General features: G+C 38.7%; 1 protein-coding gene across 9 annotated transcripts in view; it reads left to right on the top strand.

Annotated features, from left to right (window-relative positions):
* The window catches only part of RARB (retinoic acid receptor beta), a 324,550-nt gene that overhangs the window by 87,160 nt on the left and 213,876 nt on the right, over window positions 1-23,514 (top strand). For 2 of the 9 annotated variants that reach the window (XM_017732111.1, XM_017732108.1), the window contains exon 3: window positions 3,122-3,218. The exons of 6 other annotated variants lie outside the window; for them this stretch is intronic. The gene's annotated coding sequence lies outside the window, so the exon portion shown is untranslated. Of the gene's footprint in view, window positions 1-3,121; window positions 3,219-9,627; window positions 9,792-23,514 lie in introns of those variants that run through there. One more of the 9 variants, XM_017732109.1, reaches the window with a different exon arrangement.

Genomic DNA, 23,514 nt, shown 5'->3' with positions numbered 1-23,514 from the left:
GCCACCTGTTTGTTTGTTTATTGTGGACCTGGGGGAAGTTTATTAGACATATTAGACATCAAGTTTATTTTTTGTTTTAGCTTTTAATGCTGGATGTTCTGCAGTTCAGGATGTTTCACAGGGCAGCTTTTGTTGTGCTTTAAAAAAAGCTTTAATTACTTCTCTCTAGCTTCCCTTCCATACTTTTTGGTGGAATTTCAGTGATATTTTTCTAGTTATGCTATTAATTTATTTCTTTCATTAAAAAAGGCAGAAGGTTTCTTTAATGCATTCATTTTTGTGCTAAGAGAAGAAGGTGACATTTCATAGAATGGTTTGGGTTGGAAGGAACCTTAAAGATTATCTAGTTCCAACCCCCCCACTATGGGTAGGGATTTCACTCACTAGATCAGGTTGTTCAGGGCCCCATCCAATCTGGCCTTGAATGCTTCAGGGATCCACAACATTTCAAGGAGAATCAGGTTTTCTGGAGTAGGCTGGAAGTTGGAAGTTGAGGGACCAGGGCTGTTGGAACTAGATGATCCTTATGGTCCCTTCCAACCCAAGCCATTCTATGGTTCTATGAATTAACTGTATCAGAAAAAAAAATTTGCTTAGAGAAAGAAGTTAGGAAACTGCTTGCCTATTGCAGGAAAAGAAATGGCGTTTTTCCTTTTTTCCCCAGACCATTCTGTTATTTTTATGTGTGTTCCTTGTTCCAAGCAGTCAGTTGAATTTCACAATACTTAAACTGATATTTAAGAGTTAAATGTTGACAACTAGCAAACCTTTTAAAGTAGTAACCCAGCTAATGGTACAGCTGCCACAATGAGATGTGCTGCTAAAGCTAGAAAAGCTCAAAAAGGAAAGAAGTTGGTAATTCTCAGTGGAGGGTAGCAATGGCAGGTAAAACATTGTCAGTTAAAACATATTTTATCATGATTACCACAGAACTCATTATTATGATTAAAGATGTACTAGCCATGACATGCCAGCTACATGCTGGTAGCAGAAAATACCTGCTGTTTGTAGGTTATTATCAACCTCCTTTGAAGAAAATCGGTCTTTCTTTAAATTTGCAATGCAATGAAACCCCAGGCATTTCTTTGTATCTTTAATTTAAGCATGCTTTTCAAACACAGACACACAGCTGCAGTGAGCAACAAAATGGGTTTGTCATGTTTTGTGGCATCCCACTAAACAAAAAGGGATTTTTTGCAAGTATCTGTGTTAACATTTTGGGATTGTCTGATGAAATTCTGATCCATCTATCTATCTATATGAATGAAACAGAAGAAACTAGAAACTTTGTTAACAGTGCTTAACAGAGTACTGTGCCTTATTTTGAAACCATAATTATAATTATAATTTTTAATGTTACATTGTACCGTAAATAGCATCAGGGGAAATTTCTACCATGAAAAAAAATCACTAACTCTACTGAAGTCATTGATTTTAAACTGTGGTTTGCCTATCATAGAGTCTGATGGAAAAAAAAGACAAAAATGCAAGTATAAAATACAAGTTCAGATATAACTATGTCCATTTCAGAAAGAGTTTATTCTAAGTGTTTGCAGCAGTTATTTTTTCATGCAGAAATCTGTGTTAAGCATCAGATTCAATAAGCTGAAGTTACTTGGTGAGATAGATGCTGTGCAAATATTAAACTGCCTGCTTTGTCAGTGAACCCGTGGATGTGTCATTCCTCCTATCTTTATTATTTTTTAAATAATTCAGCACATGTGCACTATTAGCACTGTAATGTGAACACTCCCATGCTGAGGATTTTATTTTGCCTGAGAAGAAAATGAGCTTTGTCTCGCAAAAGGTTGTTGATATCTTGCCTTTTATGACGCGCTATTGTCTCCTGATGAAAGCATCTCAGTAACTAGGTGGTAGTAAGCCTAACTATTATAGGGAGAGAAAGCTCTTCCATTTGCAGTTGTGTATTTGTAAACTTACTGGTTTTACTAACTACAGAAACTCAAAGACCGGCTAGTCATGTCTTAAGGGGTCAGTCTATGCCTGTGGCTTAGCAGCATTAAATCACAATTTCTATTTCTCTTTTCAGCATGACTTATTTAATTTTTTTTTTAGAATTTGATCCTTTTTGTATCCTTGTTTTTTTTCTTATCAACTGATGTAAATTCAGCTTTCTATCTCCACTTTTTTTTCCCTATGCCTCTCACTGTTGCAACTTACCTTGGATGGCAGGTTATTGGTTACTGCCTACGGGAGCCTTTTCCATGAGCTAATTTAGCTGTCAGTCTGAAATTGGTAAAAAGGATGAAAGATGGATCATAGGCCTGGGGCATGCCTAGACCAATATCTAGCATATCCCTATCTGGAAGTACGCTTATTAAAACAGATTTGAAAAATATTTTTTCCCAATCTTGCTCTGCCATCTTTTCATCCAGCTAAGAAAAACATTTTCACAGTGACACTACTGATTCTTTGGCAGCTCTCTTTTTTTTTGAAAGGAGAAAACAGTATTTAGATACAAGATCAATAGAAAAACAAATAGACTATTATATTCCCTAGAGAAACCCCTAGAGAGAAGACAGATGTGCAGAAATTTAATATTCTTGTAGGCAAAAATCACAAACATGGGGGTTCTGCTCAGCTGAAATGAGCTGTGGTAAATGTGTATGAAATAAACATTTAAAAAGGAGTAATAAAAAAAGGAACGCTTTCGGGCTAGGCTGAGGTGCTGTGTTTGAATTTGTGACCCCTTCAAAAAGTAATTTTGCACCTACAAATAGTGCTTACCTTAATATTATATGGTTCAGGCATAACTTCATATAGTGAGTGAAAGGAAGGCTTCTCTCCATCTGCCCTTTTAAGACATACTCATCCATTCACAAAGTTCATACAGAGAACTGTGTCTTTAATGTTGCCTCCATTTTTTAATGAAGATAATTATATTCTTCTGCCTGATCTTGAGCCTGTTGTTACTAGGATTAGGTACGTGCTTTGGTTTCTTTTCCAGAATAATTTGCAAATTAAACTAATCAAAATATAACTGTAATTTTCAATAACAAATTAAGTGTCTGTCCACTTTCTGTCCTTACAAGTCCAATCCTGTTGTTGTAGCTACTCAATGAAAGGAGTAAACTTAAACTTTCTGTATCTGCTTTGTCAGGCTTCTTCCTGGAGCTCCTGCACTAAACATCTAACCAGGATGATAAAGGGTTTCCCTCCTATTGGAGAGGCTGCAGGATGAGTCTTAAAGAAACAAGGTAATTGGCTGATGTCACACTTCAGTTGATGTTCTTGCACCTTACCACAAGTTTGCTCGGAGGATTACACATCCAGTTTTTTTGAAAAACACAGATTTTCCTCCCATCCAGTCGGTTTTCCCAATCACATTTGTGTCAAGGTCACCATTCTCTTCTTCCACTTTGAGTTTGCCTAACACTGAAAACTAGGTGTGGATCAATAGACCTCACGTTTAATTTTAGACACACAAATACCATCACGGAGCTGTGAAAGCAGTGTTAGTTTCTATTCTTTATATTTAGCAAATATCAGAAGCAGCTACAAGCTTCTGCCAGCTTGGACCTCGTTTGGGTTTGACTAGATTTTCTACATGCAAAATTCTATACTGCCCTTTCCCTTAAGGAACATATTTTCCAAAGTACAAGATACAACAGGTGTGTGTGTGTCTCAAATGATACAGGGATGGAGAAGTACGTGAGGAAGGGAGAAACTCAGCAGTAGTACATGTAGTTCTTAAGCTACTTTTAAGTATGTTAAATCGTACCTATTACTGATCTCTTCTTCAAAACAGCATAATTTTACCTCTACCAACAGCTTTGTGTAATTTAGACATAAAATTGTTTTAAAGGGAGTGGATGTGCATGGTATATCATCTTAAAAGTTGAAACATAAGCATTTTTGTTTGCATTTTTCACTTTCTATCTCATGATTCCTTGAAAATTTGAAATCTACTTACTTACTGGACATTTTTAACCTAAGTGGAGTCTGTACTTGTGCACCTCTTAAATTGTCATTGTGGATTGTCATTTATGAGTGGCTGTGACTCTTGATTGTGGAATTCCTTAATGGAATTCTTGTGTGCTTTTGTGTATTTTGGCAAATGTCTCTTTTATTAGTGTGGAAATACATAGGAAGAGAGGTTTTGTAACGTGGACGTGTGGATCATGAACCTGTGGACACCAAATTTTGTTATTCTTACGTGAAGATAGTCTTGCCAGGAAAATGATGTAGGTTTCCAGAAGGACAATTTGTGTTAACACTAGAAGAGTAGCTTTAAAAAAATTCTTGTGTGAACATCTTTTTCTTCTTCTCGAGATTCAGAAATCTGCAAGAAAATCTAAGGATGAATGGTGATTTTTTTTTTTTCCTCATGCTCACAAATGTTAAGCAATGCATGACTGCAAGCATGGGAATCGGATGGAAAAGTTATGATCAGATAAGAAAACTGAGAAGGTCTGTCCAGAATGAACACACTTAGGAGACAAAAAAAAAAATCATGTATGTACTAATTGGTCCTGCTTTTGTAGAAACTGATCTTCTGCAGTTTTATTTGGTTGTTGAAGGATGTAGACTTTCATTATTAGGTGTTTTGAATTAGGTGGTATAGAGCCAGCAGGAGAGCTGGGGTTAGAGCTCCAGACATCACATCAATTCTGCACTCTTACTTGCCACCATAAAGAAAAAAACCAAACCAAACCAAAAAAAAACCCAGGAAAAAAAGCTTCTTTAGTCAATAACTAATACTGTTGTTATGCATGTTACAAACCTGCAAGTCACTAGGCACACTTAACTGTTCTGGATTTTTAGTGGGAATTTCTCACCGGCCCTTGAGGTCCATGTTTCTCACACAGCTTTACTTAGGCAGGATGTTTACAGACTGTGTTATACTTCCCTTTCTGTGCACCGTCCCTTTGAGCTGCTTCTGTGAGAGGTACCAGCACTATGGATTCTATGTGGCAGTGCTGCAAAGAGAGGAATAACTTGAGCTGGAATAATTTGAAGACTGAAGAAAATAGTGAGAGAAGGACCAGAAAACCCTTCAAATGGTATAGGTAACAAAGCTCTGGAGAAGACTGCTGTAGGAGCTTATGAACTTCCCATCACTAGAAGTATTTAAAAACATGTCTGTCAGGAACAATACTGATGTAGTTTATCCTGTCCTGGGATGAGATGACCTCTTGCAGTCCAGTCTCACCCTTCTGCATGGTGTTGTGTTAAGCTCTCTGATACGTTGTGTGTTGCATGAGTAACCTGGAACATCTGCCTCTCCATAGGCATCTGCCCTCCCCGTCTCCCAGCACACACAATAAGGATCCCACCACAGTGTTTTTCTGGATTTTTCAGGAATTCTGCCTTGGAAAGCTCTTTTCATGTGAAGAAGGAGTGGTATGGCAGACAGACTCTGACATTGCTTTCTGTCTGGCAGTCATGGGGCTGGGTGTCTTGGGAGTCTCTGTTTCTGCATGGCCCATAGGAATCCTTCAACCCATAGTGGATGGTGCCTGTACACCATTCTGGATGCATGGGGCCTCTTTGAAGAGAGCTTTGCAGAGAAAACAGGAGCTTGTGTGTGCATTGATGTAGGTCTGGACATCTTGTGCCTTTGTGGCACTTGGGGACATGATTTAGTGTCGGGCTTGGCAGTGCTTGGCAGTGATGGACCCAATGACATTAAAGGTCTTTTCCAACCTATGTGATTCTGTTCTACAGTTCTGTATTTCATGTGTGACCCTGCCCGGTCAGAGGTGCAGAATCTCCATCCTTATCCAAACTTGGGGTGCTGATGCCTGCTGCAAGCTGGAGGACTGTAGCGCAAGGAAGGACTGGGGAAAATGTGGTGTAGGACAGACAAGGTTTGTCTCTTAGGAATGTGAAGTCATCCTAAAGGCTCTTGGCTGCACAGCTTTAGTCAGAGTTGTAAAAAATTAATTTTTCACTTGCTGAAAATTACTGAGCACTTTCCGCAAGCATCTGTTTCTTCAGAGAGAGACAAAGTCTATGTGAAAAATGTTCTGCAGTGAAGACTGGGTGCAAATACCAACTAATTTTTTGGCTGGAGCTTACTTTCATTTTGACTGGTTTTGACTATATTCTTTGGCTTTCCAAAAAGTGCTGTGTATAAAAAAATGGAATTTTAAATGTTTGAAAAAAAAGGGGGCCCAACCCCCTGCAGATAATTCATGTTGTCCAGAAGGGAAGAGACATGTGAGGAGCGATGCTAACAGTCTTTTGTCTCCGTGTCCCCTAGTGTTTTTTTCTACTGTCTTGTTTGAAACCAGATTGTGTGTGAAGGGTATTTAAAAATATCCAAACTGATCAGAATCATCTATGGCATGGAGGCAGAAATAGCCGGGAAAACAAACAGACCGGAGATGAAATATGGATGAGATAGACATACCAGTGTTTCATGAAAGAGAGAGCTTAAAACCAAAAGCCAAGAAACACAAATACAGGGAGTTAAAGTACAGATACTTTATGATTCACGTTACTGTCTTCAATTAACTATGATATAGAATTGCGCAATTTTTTCCTTTCAAAAGAGAAATCCATCTCCTTGCTTATTTTTCCACTTGCTGCTTTCTGTTTAAGTTAATTCAGCAGTAATTGGATACACTGTGTCTAATTCTTAATAAATCAACGGAACTTTATAGTGATATTGACAGGGGCTTTGCTTGCCCCATTGTTTCTATCAAGAGTTTTATTCTGCTTCAAAACAATTTGCTGTGAACGCCCTTGTTTGTTTGCCACGCTAGGCTTTGTTCTGGCTGAAAACTTTGATTTATAACTGTATATAATTGATGGCTGTGGGGTAGGTGGACTATAGCTATTGCTCCTCCTCTTTTAATCTAGCTTTGCGTAGAAATCCATGTAGTGGAGCATTCTCAAGGGAACCAGGCTGGGAAATTCTCTGTATACCCAATGGGAGGCCATTAATCATAGTGAAGAGTCTCTTACTGGCTGCAAGCATGTTTGTGAAAGTCAGGAAAACAAAAGTGGACCACCTCAAAATGACTGATCAGGAGAATAGATGTTAAAGCTGATGTATTCATTGTGATACATCAAAAAAAAAAAAAAAAAAGGAATAGTTTATGCATTGAAGTGTATTTATTCAAATAAGTTTGACACATTTAAAGATATTTTTTACACTAGTAAATAACTATAATTGTAGATGTTAGAGATCAGAATCCTAGGAAAATGAAATAAAAGTTTCGATGATTGCTACTGTGGATCTGAGAGAAACTTTGAAAGCACCAGATAAGAAATGCCCAAAGCATTTGCTGAATGTGTCAGAGCTGAGCTGGCTAAAGAAATGCGCTAAAAACTCTAAAATGTCAGGTAAGATTTTGATGAATATTTGTCACAAAAATGTCTCTTCCAGAACTACCAAAAGAACCCCCTAAAATTTAAAAAGAAATTAGAATGTACAGTTTTTTGGGAATAGTTTCTTTCCTGCAGCTGCGCATTCTGGCTGTGGTCCAGTGCAGGTGAGGGAGCACCTGAGAGCACCTGCAAGCTCTCAGAGGTGGCACTCACCTGAGTACTGTGAAGCCCAAACCCCCATGTTTTCAGGACTGGGGTCTCAGTGCTTCTGCAGGTCCTGCTGTCTTCTCGTATCCTTCACAAAAATGTTCTGCTCAGATGCAAACCTGATGGGTTCCAGTTGTGACTGCTCCACAAGTATTTGTACGACAAAGTAATTGTGCTCGAGTTTGAGTATAACCAAGTTGGATATGGAGCTACAGGAGGTATTTTTGTGATTAAAAATTTCTGCCCAGCAGGGAGAAATCAAGGAAGTAAAGAGGCTCAAATGCAGTTTTTTAACACTGACAGTCTGGACTTTTCCCCATATAAATAGCCATAAACTATAGGAAGAGAGATATCGTAATATGACATAACAACATTATTTACTAGACAAACAGTTGGGTTTTTTTTTTTACTTTAGAGGCTAAATTTAATGTAGTCAAAGATAATGCTACTGTTTGTGTTCTCATGAAGCTGTGGTAGAGCAGCACACTTAAATCAGTTTATTTACCTCACAGAAGTCTTCAATGAATCTTCCTACCAATTCCTAACGATTTCAGCCTATGTACTTTAAAAGAGTTACTAAAATTAATAAATAATTTCCTTGAATAAGGCTTAAATGTGAAAATGGAAATAGTGCTTTCCATAAATTATAATACATTGTTTCAATAATCTGATAAAGTAAGATGGAAACATTTTCTCCAGACATTGGTACAGTAAAAGCTAAAACTTATCCTGACAAAATAGTTACAAAGTTTAAAATGGCATAGCAAGCAGTAAATGAAATCTTAATACAAAATGTGGAAGAATCAGTGTTCATTCTGAAGCACTAAGTATATTTTTTTTCTTAGTTTAAACTAAATTTATGGCATTGGGGAATAGGAGTAAGATACTAACTTACATCTGGTAAGTTTTTAAGATCAAGGGCAAAAACCCTAACTTTCCTGTGATTAAGAGAAATAAAAACTCACCTTAGTCTGTCTTTTTTCCTATTTGTGGGAAGGGATTCATTTCAGATACATGTTTTGCCATTTCCAGTATTTGTGTCCCATTTTTATTCAATACTGCTTTATATATTATCATGACTTAATTTCTTTTTTCTCATACTAAGTTGAAATGAAAATACAGTCTGTGTCCCAAAGATGTATATTCATGCTTTACACAAAGCACATGTTAAGCTGTGGTTATTTCAAGTTAAGCATATCCTTAAGTTGCTCTCAGCAAAGATGACTTCTCTGAGCTGTAGCTTATACCCTTTATTAAATTGCAGCCTAGTCAAACTAGTGCTGTGTCCTATTTTAGTGGTGTTCCACACGTGGGTGTAATGCTGCCGCTAATCTTAAATCCCTTTTAATTACTGCCCCTTCACTTGTTTTCTTGTTTCCTGGCATGGTGGAAGTCCAACTGGAATGAAGTCCAGGCTTAAGTGTTCATCTCAACTATTCATCTTAGCTTTCCCTATTGTTATGCTTATGCAGAGTTTTATGAGACTCATGGGATCAAATGCATTCTCTTAGTTTTACAAAAAATGAATAGCTTTTGTACATTCTTAGCATTTAAAGTAAACACAGCGAGTTTTTAAAGTGCTCTTTTTTTCCCAACATCTAAAATATGGTCATATATTCTAAGCATAAATCATAATTTCATTATCAACAGAGAGAGGTCCAACGGAATATATATGTATAGTTGAATGATATAAGTGGCATTTCTGTGTAAAATGTATTCCTTTGCCCAAGTAAACACTTCATAACAACATGAGTGAAAAGGTGTATTTAAAAATGAAGGCTTAAAGCATGTTACTTATGAGTTATACGGAATGCAGTTTTTGTAAAATATGAAGCTCACTGGATATGATCCAAACCAGCTGAACTATGTTAAAAGGTATAATAAACAGTCATAGCTTTGCATGCAGTTATTTAATTGGCAAATAGATTTTTCTATCACTGTCACTGGCAATAGCAGCCATTTGATACCAGGGCTTGGATTAAATGTTTCATCAGTAGTGCCTATTTAAGGATCTTTATGGAACAACAAGTTAGTCCCCTGGGCAAGCCCATGTCAACTGCAATAAAGAGATCCACACAAGTGAACGAGATGTATTTTTGCAGGATTTACAGGAAGGCTACGATTCGCTTTTCTGTCTGGATGCTTTGAAGGCTGCTTCCCATTTTATTTAACAACAGTGTCTGCTGGTGGCAAATATTGAACACCGAACATTGCACATCCAAAGGATTTTTATAATTTTCTTGCGGAAACGGATTTGTAAATGGTTGTCATCTTTCTGGAAATAGGTGAGTCTCTAATAAAAGCAGATATTGCAGGATTTCAGTAGTTTTAATTTTCTGGTAAATATTCTGCATCTAGACTAAACCTACAGATACTTCAAGTATCTGCCGTGTTTTAGTCTCTCTCATTCAGAACAAAAAGTCAGAACCCCCTGAACACTTCTCTCACCCTTTTGATAAAGGGAAAACGTAATGTCTGTGGATTTCAAGATTGCTTGATGTTATTTAGTCCACTGTCCTGCTCCCAGGGTGCTCATAAGATCTGTGCATGTAGTTAGTGCTTGCTGCAATGTTTTATAATTGGTTCGTATAATATGCACATTTGTCATTTTATAGCACTTTAGTTGAATTTAGAAGCTTTTTTAAAGTTAATTTTGAATATGTATCTGTGCTTGTCATGGAGCCTCAGTCAGTTCTTCTTGGCAGCTAGATTAATTTTTCCCTGGTTGATTTTAATTTCAGGATTTTGTTTAATATTTTTCATCCTGAAATTCTTTAAGAACAGGCAAAAATACATGATATGGCTGAAACCGATTGCATCTAATGTTCGTTTTCATGTCCGTGTAACCGTGCTGGGTATAAATTTAAGTCTCAGCTGTTCATTGGCATCTTTTTCATCTGAACTGGTGATACTGCATCTAACCTCCTTAGCTAGGTTACTGCTTTCTGAGGTTGAAAAGTGGAGAGCAAATGCCTCTGAGGTTGAATTAAATGAGCCGTTTGCAACAGATTCAAACTCTGTTGAATAAGCATCTTTCAGGCTCACTTGAAACAATTCAAACTTTTGTTTACTGACTCTTTACTGGTGTGAAGCAGAACTTATACTACTATTACTTCAAGAATTGATTCTGGGCTTCTGGTGAGAGTAGGAGTCATCCCATTACACGCACTTGGCAGTTTGTGTTCTCAAGAGGGTTTTTATATATATATATATATATTTATATATATACACACACGTATACTATTTATATCTCTATGCATATCAATTATATATATGTATCCATATATATTTATAAGTATTTGTATTTATAAGCTTATGTAATTGGTATATTTTTAATATATATATAATAGTTAGTAGGTGTTTTTCTTTTTACTTGAATATGCTTTCTGAACAAGACTTATCATTGTGTTTTTATCATACATAGGGAAACAAAAATTCCTAACCGTACAAGGGCTCTTTTACACCAGCTGGTAGTGCAGAAATGCTTCTAAATAGTAGTACAGTATTTTACACCCACCATAATGTCTTCACAGTCATGTAAATGTAAAAGGGCATAAGTTTAATGTGCACTTAAGAGTTGTAACTGTGCAAATTTCTCTATGCAAAATGGGAAGGGGAAGCAAGGGAGCAGGTGCATCGCTCAGTCAGCCCTTTTTTCCTTTTTTCTCCTTAGTCCCTGTTGTTTCCTGTAGCCTCCTGAAGAGCTACCAGCCAGTGTTAACTTAGATCTTGTTTGTGGGTTATATAGTCGTGAATTTAGATGATTAACATAGGGCTGCTCTCATTTCATGGCTTGCCTCATATGTGGTTTTTTCCTGGGCTGATATAAATAGTGGGTATTTTTATGCTAGAAACAGTGTCCAAGAGATATGCCTTCCTGTCCCACTTAGGTCTGTCCTGTTTGTAGTTGTATTAAAGAGTGAGTGTTGGGTTTTGTCTAGAAGAGTGAAATCTTTTCACACCTGCAATATTATCAGTATTTAAAAAAAAAAAAGAAAAAAGAAAAAAATTCTGGTTTGAGCCCAAAGTAAAGTCCCTTCTACGTTTTACAGTAGCTTCAAAATGGAAAGGTCTCTTCACTCTGCTTTTTTTGCATTGTTATTAAGGAATAGCATCCTGTAAAACTATGAAAAACCTACTGGTCTGTCCTTGAAAGCAAGACCTCAAGACTGTCCTCCTGAAGGACTTGGAGGGAATCGTCTAACTAATCAGCTATTGACTGGACAGCAGCTGGAGATTGCTTAGTTTATTGATAAATCATCAAACAAGTAGATGGAAGAAAATGTTAGTGACTAATCTGTGTGTCTCTGTGTACTTAAAATCTTGAATTGTCTTCTGCCCTTGTGGTTGTGTGTGCTCACTCAAGGTGGCAAGATTTTTGTGGCAACAAACGTATTTCTAGAGCCAAGCCATTTGAGGATGTGACCATCTCTGAATAATTTGCATTGCTGTTGCAGAAAAAAATAATACCATGTCATCATCACTGAATAAATCTGTCCTGTTCCATTGCTCCTCACCAGGAGCACACATCCATAGGTTTCTGTGCTCTCTCCCCTGTATGTTGCTTGTGCCCTCCTCTGTGGCTCGAGGAGGCAAAAGATGTGTATCAATTTGCATGATAGTTCAGCCTTGTAACCTGGAGTGCAGTGGCTGCTAATGTGTTTTTTGGGTAGGTTTTTCTGCTTGTACAGATTAATGACCCGATTCGGAAGCCATTCTACATGCTGGACTCCTGCTGATTTCTGTTTGTGCAGAACTGCAAGGGAAGCTAACTTTGAGCATATATCCTGGCATAATTTCTTCAGGGTCCAGTCCTGGTGCCCAGCCAGAGTTGAAATAATAATAAACTGGCCTTCGCGCTTTCATCCTTCTTTCTCTCCTCTTGAGGCAGAGATTTTTCCTGTCTGCTGAAGGAGGTGCACTCTGAGTACTGTGGGCATGGATAGAGGTTCTGGGGACCTCTGGTGCTCCTCCAGGCACATCTTCAAGCTGCCACAGAGCACACAGTTTGGAGACAAAAATGAGTATTTGCTTCTCCCTAAGTTGCTATGCCGTGAGAGTGGCTGCAGTATTTTGAGGAAAAGTTGAGCATTTCCCCAATGCATTTATTGCACCTTTAATCTGCACCTTCAGAACACTGTAGGTTTTCCTGAAGTTCAACGATGGAAGAGTCTGTTCCCCTTGTGCAGGCCTACGTTTTCCATGCAGCCAATGGCTGGCCTTGTATGGACTCTTAGCTCTCAGGGGAGCAGGCGTGTGATGGGTCGGTCTGGCTAAAGGAATAATGGTTTTGCCTCTAGGTGATCCAAGAGTAGCTGTGCATGTTATCACTCTGTCAGTATCTAGAGGGCTTCACCACCTGACCCCTCCCCAGCTGTGGATATGCATCTCCAAGCTGCTTACTGCTTTGTGACTGAACTATGAGTTTTCCTTTTAGAAATTGTGTATTTCTGTCTCCTAGAAATAGTAATAATCCTGAAAACCCAGAGAAACCTAGTTTCCTAAGAATTTAAAGATCCTATTTCTATCCATGTTGAACAGCAGTATACTTGAACCTAAATCTTTCCTGGCTTCTTGACAATACACTTTGAAGGAGCAATTCTTCCTTGCAGAAGGCAGTTGTTCAAAGGACCTTGGAGATTTGTAATGCTAGAAGTAGCCAAGGAGAGGATGGATTAGTAGGTAGAGTGCAGGTGCATGGTAAATGCAATTTATCACATGGATGCCACCCTCAGGTATGTGGGTGGATGAGTTGAGAGATACCTACCTAAAGCTTTAACTTGCTCAGTGAACACTTAATTCAGAGGATTTTCAGTTTTCTCTGCTTCTAACAGCATTCTGCAGTCGTAGTTTCACAGGATTAGGTATTCTTGAATAGGTTTTCCATTGTGTTAGGTGTAGGCATATTGCTCTGCAGAATCACTCAAGCATGGATGCCCTTTTTTTTCCATCTAGTTGTTTCAACAACATGTCTGTTGTGACCACTGAGAGATTATCACTGCCTGGTAGATGGTATTGTGTCTTCTTGTGGGGGATTTCATCTCTAGGTTTCCTGCACACATTTATGGGGAAGACTTCTATTGTGAAAATCCTTGTGTGTCTCCATCATCTCTTTTTCCCGCAGCACCGGACACTTAGATTCTGATTTTAAATGTATATTAGTGTGGCACTGTTGAGATATCAGTGGATTTATGTGATGAAATCCTTAAGACCAAGTTGTCTGATTTTGTAACTTGCATTTGGCTTGTACTGTCTCCCAAGAATATCTATTTGCGTTTTCGTCAGAGACTTCAGAGGCAGTATCTTTTCAGATATGAAAAGTAACAGCAATAAACTACATTAGCAAATCCTCCTACAAGCTTCTTCTGTTTCCTCAAACTTCATGCTTAATAGTTGCTGGTAAATATTCTCTCTTTTCATCAAAGTAGCTTGTAAAGATCAATGATTTTAAAGAATTCATGCTAAAACTGCACAGATCTGCTTAGTTATAGCTGCTAATTGACTGCAATATGAGAATAAAAAGAGGATGCATAAATCTGAAAACGCTGCAAAAAGTCGATAGGAAAGTGACTGTGATTTTGAAATGACGCTGTGTCTTTTTTGGTCATGGGTGGGTGAGACCGGATTCATTTAATGCCAATAGCAAAGCGTCATTGTCTTCAACTGGTCTGAGATTTTGCTGTAATGGGTGTGGTGAGAGACATTTGACATTTTCACTTTGATACCTGAAACCACCACAAAAAAAAAAGTAAAATACTGGGGTTTCTTTTTCTGTTACCACGTAGACTGTACCTCTGTTTTTTTCCAAAGTTCAGCTCGTCCCTCACAGCTGAGCTGAAAAATCAAATACCAAATCTGATACACTCGCATTCCATGTGGAAAAGAAAGCCTGGATTTGGAGTCAGTCCTACCTCTGAATAAATAGACCCTGCTTTTTCAAACAAACCTATGCTGATTAATAATGCACTGCTGTACTGTGCCAAAGTAAATTTTGCATAAGGGTAGTGAAAAAATACATGAAACTTGATAATCTGCAGTGAGTTTTAATTTTGGTTAATATGAACTTGAAATTTAGGGGCTCAGAAGTATCCTGAAACAGTAAAGAAGCTTAATCTGCTGCCGTCTCCAGGAACTGCTGCATTTCGCACAAGTTTTTTCTGTATGTTTGTGGGGTTTTTGGTTCTTCCAAGAAAAAAACAACTCCAGAGCTTTGATTCCTCTTTTTCTTTTCTCCCTGAGCAAAATCCCTTTAGTGTGAAAAGGAAAACGCAAAGAAGTGTAACAGTCCATAAGCCACTAATGCATGTTGTTTATAACATGTAGTTAAAGTGTCTTTCTCCTGGTACTGGCAGTTCTTAAGCCAGATGCAAAGCCCAAGCAAGCAAGTGGATGCAAGTCTGGGCTTGAGCATTGTGGGGAGACTGACTGGTGATGGTCTCTGGTGGGAATTTATGCTTCTACTGAATTCCTGAGCTTTGAGCACGGCATTATCATTGGCTTTGTGCAGTCTGGATTTTGTTTCTTTGGATTGAGGTGTGCATCCACAGAAAGACTGCAGTGGAGAGAGTGAGTTCGTTCAGAGAGTAAGGTAATGTGGTGAGAACATGGTGGTAGTAGTAAGAAAAATGTGTACTTTGAAGTGGATGTAAACATTTAAAGATGGATACGTTTGCAGTTCGTGATTGGCCTGAATACAAGAACACTAATGCATTGTAAAGAGATAATTTCTTTAAATACTGACAGCACCATCTTTGGTGGAGGTGAGGAATCATATTTCAGTTTGTCAAGCTTTACCATGTTTTGTATTTATTCAGGAATTATTTCAGTGTAGCAAAAGGTGAAATTTTTGCTACAGTGTGTAATCAGTTCATCTGTTGGCTGGTGGATCAAGCTATGCGGAGAAGCAGTTAAGACATCGCTCTTCTCTTAGCTGTTTGCATTAGTTTTGCATCCAGCTGCTTTGCCTCAGCTAGTGCCCAGTTCTGTTGTGCTCAACTCAGTAAATCATGGCTAATAAACAGCAATTTGTTAATGCGATGACGTACAAAAATATGGCAGTATATATAGGGGTATGGCTTTTACATGCTAATGAGCTCTCTGTTCGTTATTGTATAATTCTTCCCCATTGCCTTTCTGTGATGGAAGTGCTCTGTTCACAGCTTCTGCCATGTGCAGTGTCCCCATGGAGACAGTGTGCGGTGTACACCTCCCCTTTTTTTATCTAATAAGTTCCTAGATGCTTGTAGAAGCTTCTCTGAAATATATTGTGAAAGATACTACTGAAATTAATACTTTGCAAGATTACTTATTACAAAGAAAATAGTGGTAGATGATTTCTTTGTGGGAGCTGTGGGGAGGTGAGGGGCTAATTTATGATATTGTGAGCTTTAAAAGAATATATTCAAAGAATTTTTTTTTGCCTATTGAGGATGCTGCCTGTCCTATTTACATTGCTTTTCTTACTGCCTAGAATTGCTTTCTTTTGTTATAGGAGGCTGCTGTACCTACATTACTGACTGGTGAGGTATCCAAGTGCTAAGTTTGCAGTTTTTGTGAAAGCTGTTTGATTCTGATTATATCCAGTTCAATCTGTTCTGTAACTTGGTCTCCTTTCCTATTTACTGTTGTATGCCTTTATTTATAAATATCTTTCTTGTGCTCTTTTTTTTGTATGCCTGGCTCATAAAATCACAGCCAGAAGTACAAGCTTTATGACTATAAAACAAGTCATGCCTACCTTGTAGACTGTGTCATCTGCTGTGATGTTGTATTCTATGTATTATCAATTTTACTGTAAGAGGAAAATTAGAGCGTGCATTTTCCACATGAAGAAATCAAATGTAATCTAAATGCAAACCACAGGTTTTATTGCACAGTAATATTTGATAGCACTGCTATTACTAATCCCAGCATGACAAGAAACACAGCATAGTTACCAAGTTCGCGGCACTCATTTGTTAATGGTCTTTTTTGGTTAGGAAAGCCACAAAGCCAGGGCAGATAGTTCGCCAGTTATAGTCTCAGACTTGCAAAAATGTTAGTGGAATATTGTACATTTTTACAAATCATTTCAAGTCTGACAGGAATATGTATCCTTTCTTATTTCCATGAAAACATTATTGAGTAGTAAAAATAAAATGTGATAATTAACCATATCCAATAAATACCTTATTAATAGTGCTTTTGCTTCTATAGGGTACTTCATGGGGAGTTCTAAATTATTCTTTTCTGTATTTAGGATTTTAGGATCTATAATCAAGGAAATAAAAAACTAATGATTGTGTTACAGTAGAGCGCATCTGCCTCCCAGGTGGGGAGCACACTTCCACTGGTCTTGTAGGTTATTCAGAACTATGAAGATGACAGTGAATGAACTTCTTTCAGTCAGTTTTGGTCAGGCTTGACAAAAGTGTCACAACTGACTTTATAATACAGTGGTAACCCAGGAGTCTTATGCAAGTGTGCAGTTTGGGAGTGTTGGGTATTAACTGACACAGGCCAGATGAGAATGTATTCTGCCTGCTTGAGATATGTTAGTTTTTCCATGACAGCTACTGAACATGGATTGACTGTGGGTGCAGTCCGTAAAGGCCAAGCTGGACTCAGCTGTGATCAAATCAGTTGCAATTTAAAGTGCATTTAGTATGCTTCTCTGCATTTTCTTGTTTGTGCCTGAAGAACACTTGGTGTGTATAGCTGTACTTGTGATGTGGAGTCTCCTTATCCCATTTGTATATGCTCTGCATAGTTATCAAAGCACTCTTCGGCCCGGGATGGAAACACAGGTGCAAGTAGGAGATGGAGTTGCAACTGCAGAGGGACTTTGGAGACTCTTATTTCTCTTATTGGAGAAATTTGGCTAAAGCCTGGGGTATGATACCCATTTGCAGATGATGAGTAGTATTGAGTATAAATCCTCAACAGCTGTTGTGAACTCATGTTATCCTGAAATCAGAACCATAGTCCTCTCTGATAGGTGTCTGGATTGATACTTACTTAAAGTGAAGGATACTACCTACCACATCATGGATATTGTTGTTTCCATTAGATAAAATTTTCATACAGACCTCTCTTTTTGAAGCAGGGATCTAAACCAGGTATGTTGGACACATCAGACCAGGAGAAAGTCAGTGCTGCTACACAGGCAGGCACTTCCTGGGGGCTGGTCCCTGCTCCATGGGCATCAGTTCTACAGCTGTTCCTTCAGTATGCACACTGTAACCATGAATGGGAGAGGACAAGGGAAGAGAGTTTAATGGGAGAAGTGAGGGGCATGCCACCATTTGAAGTCTTTCCTTTTATATAAATAAGGAATTATGCTAATCCAGGTTGTGGGGGAAAATACATGCCCTGTGTTTGTGATTGGCCAGACTGTATGATGATAGTGGCTTCTTGCTTTTCTGTACATAGGAGATTTGTTAGCTGTACTGAGTTTATAATTCCTTTCTATCTAGTTAGGGGTTTTTTTTTGCCTTTTCATTTAATCTGTTACTGTCTGGGCATCCAGTCTTGTTTCTGTTAAGGGATATTAGCAAGATACCTGGAAGGAACTGGCTTGCTTAAGTGATATATACTGTGACTTAAGATAAAATAAATCAAATTCAGAAGTAATATCACCAGTACTTATAAACATGCTCCTTTGATCATATCTGGTTGATTCAATGTTATTTACTTTTGGTGATAATGGTTTGTCTGCTTTATCTCCTCTTCTCTGTCAGTAGCTTTGACTCTGTCCATATTCACTTGTCTCAATTAATAATGCTTTTAGCTCATTGATTCTATTTTCCGGCTGGCTGAATGTATCTGTCCAACTTTGCTTTTGTACAGTTTTCCCAAATCTTTCTTGCAAATGCTGATCCCTTTCTTCTTCTGAAGGAAGCTAAGAAATGTTTGTTACTTCTGGTAACAATGGTGACAGTGACAGTGTCCAGTTAAAAGTTCTATGTGTTCCACTAAAACTCTTTCCTCAGGAGAGCTTTACTTTCAAGAAGGCCATGGTTGTGTCTTACTCTTCTGGATTCAATTATAGCCAGCCTTTAGGTTGTACTGGTCAAGATAAAGTAATGGACCCCACTGGAGGTTTTTTTTGTTGGTTTGTAGTATTAGCTTTCTGTGTTAGAGCAGAGAAAACTAAACCACTGTGTGTGTGTGTGTGTGCGTGTGTGCATGCATGCATCCTTTGTACTGGGTGTAAGTTAAACCAAGAATCTTAGATCTTCCCGGCAGGCCATTGTTATGGTGCTGGAAACCTCGAAATCTGAAATGTTGTGTATGAGGCTGCTGAAAATGTCACTGTGGTAGTATCCAGTCACCCTTTCAGTCATGGCATCTGTCTGAACATATCAGTTCCCCTAAATTTGGATTCATTTTGGAAAATGCAGCTGACTTTACAACTTGATTTACACACTTACATGCTTGTTTTTGTTGACACCTTCTAAAATGCATTCCCCTCATGCAGTCTTTGGTAGGTGCTTGTGGGACCAAGTCACTAATTCCCAAAAAAGTAGTGTACCATATACAGATGTGCTCTTTTTAAATGTACTTTAAAATGAGTTTTTTGTGTATTTTATCCAGAGTTACAGTTGATGTTGTACAAGTACCTCAAAACATAGTTTGTCAGCCTACATCTCTTTTACAGACACCAGGTTCAACAGCATGGGCTTTCACTTTTTTTAACTGTCTTCTCTAATTGTCTTCTGCAAAGCCAGTTTTTGGAGGTTTGGTGTTTTGATTTTGTTTTGTTGTTTTGTTTGTTTGGTTTTTTGTTTTTGTTTGAGGTTTTTTTGTTTAGTTTTCTTTCTTTTTATTTTCCCCTGCCTTTTTCATACTTTTTTGTTTGTTTTGTTTTTATTTTTTTACTTTTCTGTTTGTTTTTTTTTCTCTTTTCTGTTTTATAGTTCTTTGTATTCTGTGTGTCCTGTGTTAAGAAGAGAAGAGTGAATAAATGGGGCAGTACATAATGTAATAATACCAATTTTTATTTCAATTCCTGATTAACATTTTGAAGGTAAGTTCAGCAGGCAGTGATTATAATCAACTGAGGATGTCCAGAATACAAGGGAAAGCAATACTTGATTACAGCAGTTTACAGTTTTACAGTTAAAAGATATGAAAAAACACAAATAGTCCCTTTGGGAAATGAAATATAATGGAAGTGTGGTTATTAAAAACTAGATATAATGTACACTAGTTATTGCCTATTACGGTAAATCACCACAAGATGCAGGAAACATATCAGATAGATAAAACAGCCTTCTTGGAATATGTTGTCTTATTTTCCAGTGGATACTTTTTTTATTCTTAGGCACTGAATTGATTTGGGGTGTGGAATTCATTTAGGAGCGTGTTCATTGCCCTTTTCAGAATGGCTATTGAAATGAAGTTGTTATCTGTGCTGAGCTGTAAGTCATGCTCCCCCATACCCCCAGGAAACCCGCTTAGAGGGGCAATCGCGTACACCAGGTACTAATAGCTATTAGTTACTTAGAGTTAATGATGTTGCCAGCCTTGAGTATTTCACTTATCTTCAAATGGAAGTGCATGTTGATTTCCATTTCACAAATGGAAAAATTGAGTCAGATGGAGTTCAAATGACTTTCCTGAAGTCACTAGCGAATCACTGTCAGATCTGAAGATACAATCCAGCTGCCACTCCCCTGTGCCCTATGTGGTTATGTACAACTCTGAAGTGCCTGAGTAAGTCATTTTGGTTCATTAATGTCTTTATGCTCATTTGACAAAGATATGAGCAACTTCACAGCTTTTCAGGGTCATTCATCTGGGATCTGCCAGTGCCCTCCCCATCCATCACACATATCCAACACAGCTTGATTGAGTTACTACCACCTGGATCAGTTGGGGTCTTGCAGTTCTGATATTCTTTCTGTTGTCATGTCCTAAGGATTGCCTGAAATAATTCTTAGAAATTAAAACATTACATTTATTTTGTGGATTAGAGAGAGTGAGGGTGGCCTAAGGAGGACATCCAACTTCAGGCAGTGACTTTGTATAAATCTGTTGTGATTCCAAGCATGCAGTGATGCTAACTGAGTCAGCTGTTATGTCAAGATTTTCTTTGATCTGCTAAATTAATATGGGTTAATTAGATTAATTAAACAGAAGATAACTAGAGATGAAGAAGGAGGTCAAGAAGAAAATTATTGGCAGTTGTAGCCTTGTGTTGGGTTAGCCTTGGCTAACCGCCAGTTACCCACACGGTTGCTCACTCCTGCACTCTCCCATGAGATGGAGAGAAAATAGAAGGAAGGTGAGAAGATTGTGGCTCAAGATAATGACATTTTAATCATGACAGCAAGAGCTGTACAAGGAAGCAAAGCAAAAAAGAGTAATTCATTCACTACTTCAAATCAGCAGGCAGGCATCCAGCTGCTTCCTGGGAAGCATGGCCTCAGCACACATGGCAGTTGCTTGGGAAGACAAACACCATGACCATGAACATTGCCCCTTTCTCCTCTATTCCTTGAGCATTCATTGCCAAGCACAACATAATGTGGTCTGGAGTATCCCTTCGGTCAGTGCAGGCTGGCTGTCCCAGCTGTGTCCCCTCCCAGTATTTTTCTTTGGCAGACTATTGAAAAAAAAGCCACGAAAACCAACCAGTAAAAAAACCAAACCCCCCCAAACCCCGTTTTTTGTGGAGTGAACATCAGCAGGCTAACAATAGCCATTCATAACACAAAATTGTTGCAGAGAGCATTGGGTAAATTGGACATGAACAAATTTCCCACAATGAATGGAATTCAGTCTGTGCGTCTTTGGGAGCTGGTAAGGAAATGGCACTGTCAAAGCCTCTCTGAAACACCATATGCTGTAATGGCAAAATAACCACAGATAGCTGGAGAGACATTGGGATTACAGAATACGGGGGGTTGTGTCAAAGGAGGGAGTATTCATTTCTGAGAAGAGAAGTAAAGGTGAAATTGGTAGAGACATTTTAATTAACTTACGTGCCAGTATGGTTTTTGTTTGTATTTTATTAATAACTTGATCCATGACAAGGTTATGGAAAAGCCTGTGTTTGGGCAGCTAGCAAGAGAAAGCAGTGGAAAAAAACCTATGACTTATTTCCAGGCACTTACTTAATTAAAATACAAAGCAGGCAATATGGTCTCTGGATTTATTTTTCCCATGTAGACTATAAGCAATAAACTGAGATTGCCGAACAAAAAAGGTACGCTTGCACCTTTTTATGTGGACCTTTGAGCTGCTTCTTCTCTGAGATGGATGCAATCCAGTTCCAGCTTTAAGATACTAAGAGGCATATGTTTGCCTAACCCTGGTGGGAATACCACCCTCAGGAAGCCCTTAAATCCTAATGGGAATAGTAAGCCTTGAAGTTTGTTGGTTTGCCTGTGTTTCTTTTTAAGTCCCATTGAGGTGAGATGCAGCCTTGGGGACCCCTTATGCGGTATACTTATCTCCTTCCTCACTAACCCCTGAAAAAACCCCTAGAGTTGTTTCCTGGTGCTTCTGAAATGTTCTTTTCTGGAAGAGTCGTGGTTTGTGACCTTCCCATTTCTGGCTTTCTGAGTTTCCATCTGACTGACCCCATGAGCTGTGATGGTCTCCCTGCGCCCAGGTTGCTCACTCTGGATGATGCCTCAGTGCCTAGTGAGGCTTGCTTCCAGCCCTGTGTGAACCTCTCTTAGCATTTTCTGGCTACAAGGGTAAGAAAGGAGCTGCATGAAGAATTGCATAGTGTGCAGCTGGGATTTCTGTCCCTTGAATCATGGAGGCTGTTAGATGCAAGCAGAATACAGGTAGCCCTCTGATAAGAACTGGTCTGGAGGTGTGGAAAACTTAAGGTTGGAAAGCGTATATACAATTTTTTAATTTCAGTTTTTCTTAGGATTCCTTTCTTGGGCTTTTAGAAGATGCAGTTGCAGGGATTACTTCACTTGGTGTTTACAACCTTGGCTCATATCAGCTTCATACCAGCTGCTTGGGGCCAGAATGGGTTGGCAGCAGCAGGAGCATATGCTCACTCCATGGATCGGCAGTGGCCATCCCCTCCTGTCTGAGACTCCAGACCCTGGCACCCCCAATGCATTCATGTTTTAGAAGTAGTAAAACTAGTGATAGATGACATATGATGGTTTTAAAGGTTAATTTTGTAATTAATGAAGTCAAAGTTGTTTTTTCTGTTTTTTTTTTTTTTGCTAGCAGGTTTAAAATAAAGCTTAAATCAACGAATAAATTTAAAAATAAATACTGTTGTTTGCCCATAATCATCTTTATCATAATGAAACGTTAAAAGGGTTTCCATCCTGCAAACAAAGCAGGAAACACTTCGGCTTTCCTCAATTTATTATGGCCTGTATTTATAATAGGACAGAGCTGAGCTTCTAAAGTCTGACTAAAGGCTGTTCTGAACTGGAAACCGCAAAAATGCATTTGTATAAAATGCAGTTCTTATGTGTAGAATTAATTAAAATGTATGGCAACTACAACCAGCCTATATAGAAACACATGGGACACTTGTGAGGGAATAGCTATAATGCAGGCCAAGGCTAAAGTGATGAATTCTTTGTGTCTGAGGACATAAACCCTCTCACAAAACAGCATGGCTGTGTATGTATGTGCACTCAGAGAAAATTTTGCAAGTCTAGGTGCTGTATCTCAGCTGTAGTTAGTGTGGCGAGGTGGAATGGTTTTGCAGGGCTGCTCACACGGGAGGTGGCCATGAGAGATCTGCTTCTCAGCAGAGCTCCTCTGGGTGGGTGGGTGCTTTAGGGCAGGGAGGCTCCAGTGTATCCTAGGGACCCTGCTGCTTGAAGGCTGCAGTTGAACTAGGGCACAATTGCTATTGTTCCCAGGAGCAGCCCTGGGTTGGTGTGAGCCCTCACCACCCTATGACTCCACTGGTTTGGGTGGTCAAGGAGGCCAGACGTGGAAGTGGGTGCTCTGCGCTAACACCTCTGCTGCTTTAAGTAGGGGTCATACTATGGCTTACATCCCTGGGGCAGCCACAGCACACACTTGAAGACA

The sequence above is a fragment of the Corvus brachyrhynchos genome, unplaced genomic scaffold (genome assembly GCF_000691975.1).
Source record: "Corvus brachyrhynchos isolate BGI_N302 unplaced genomic scaffold, ASM69197v1 scaffold53, whole genome shotgun sequence".
Taxonomy (NCBI): domain Eukaryota; kingdom Metazoa; phylum Chordata; class Aves; order Passeriformes; family Corvidae; genus Corvus; species Corvus brachyrhynchos.
The sequence above is the reverse complement of the archived record's forward strand: the minus strand, read 5'-3'. Positions and strand labels throughout refer to the sequence as shown.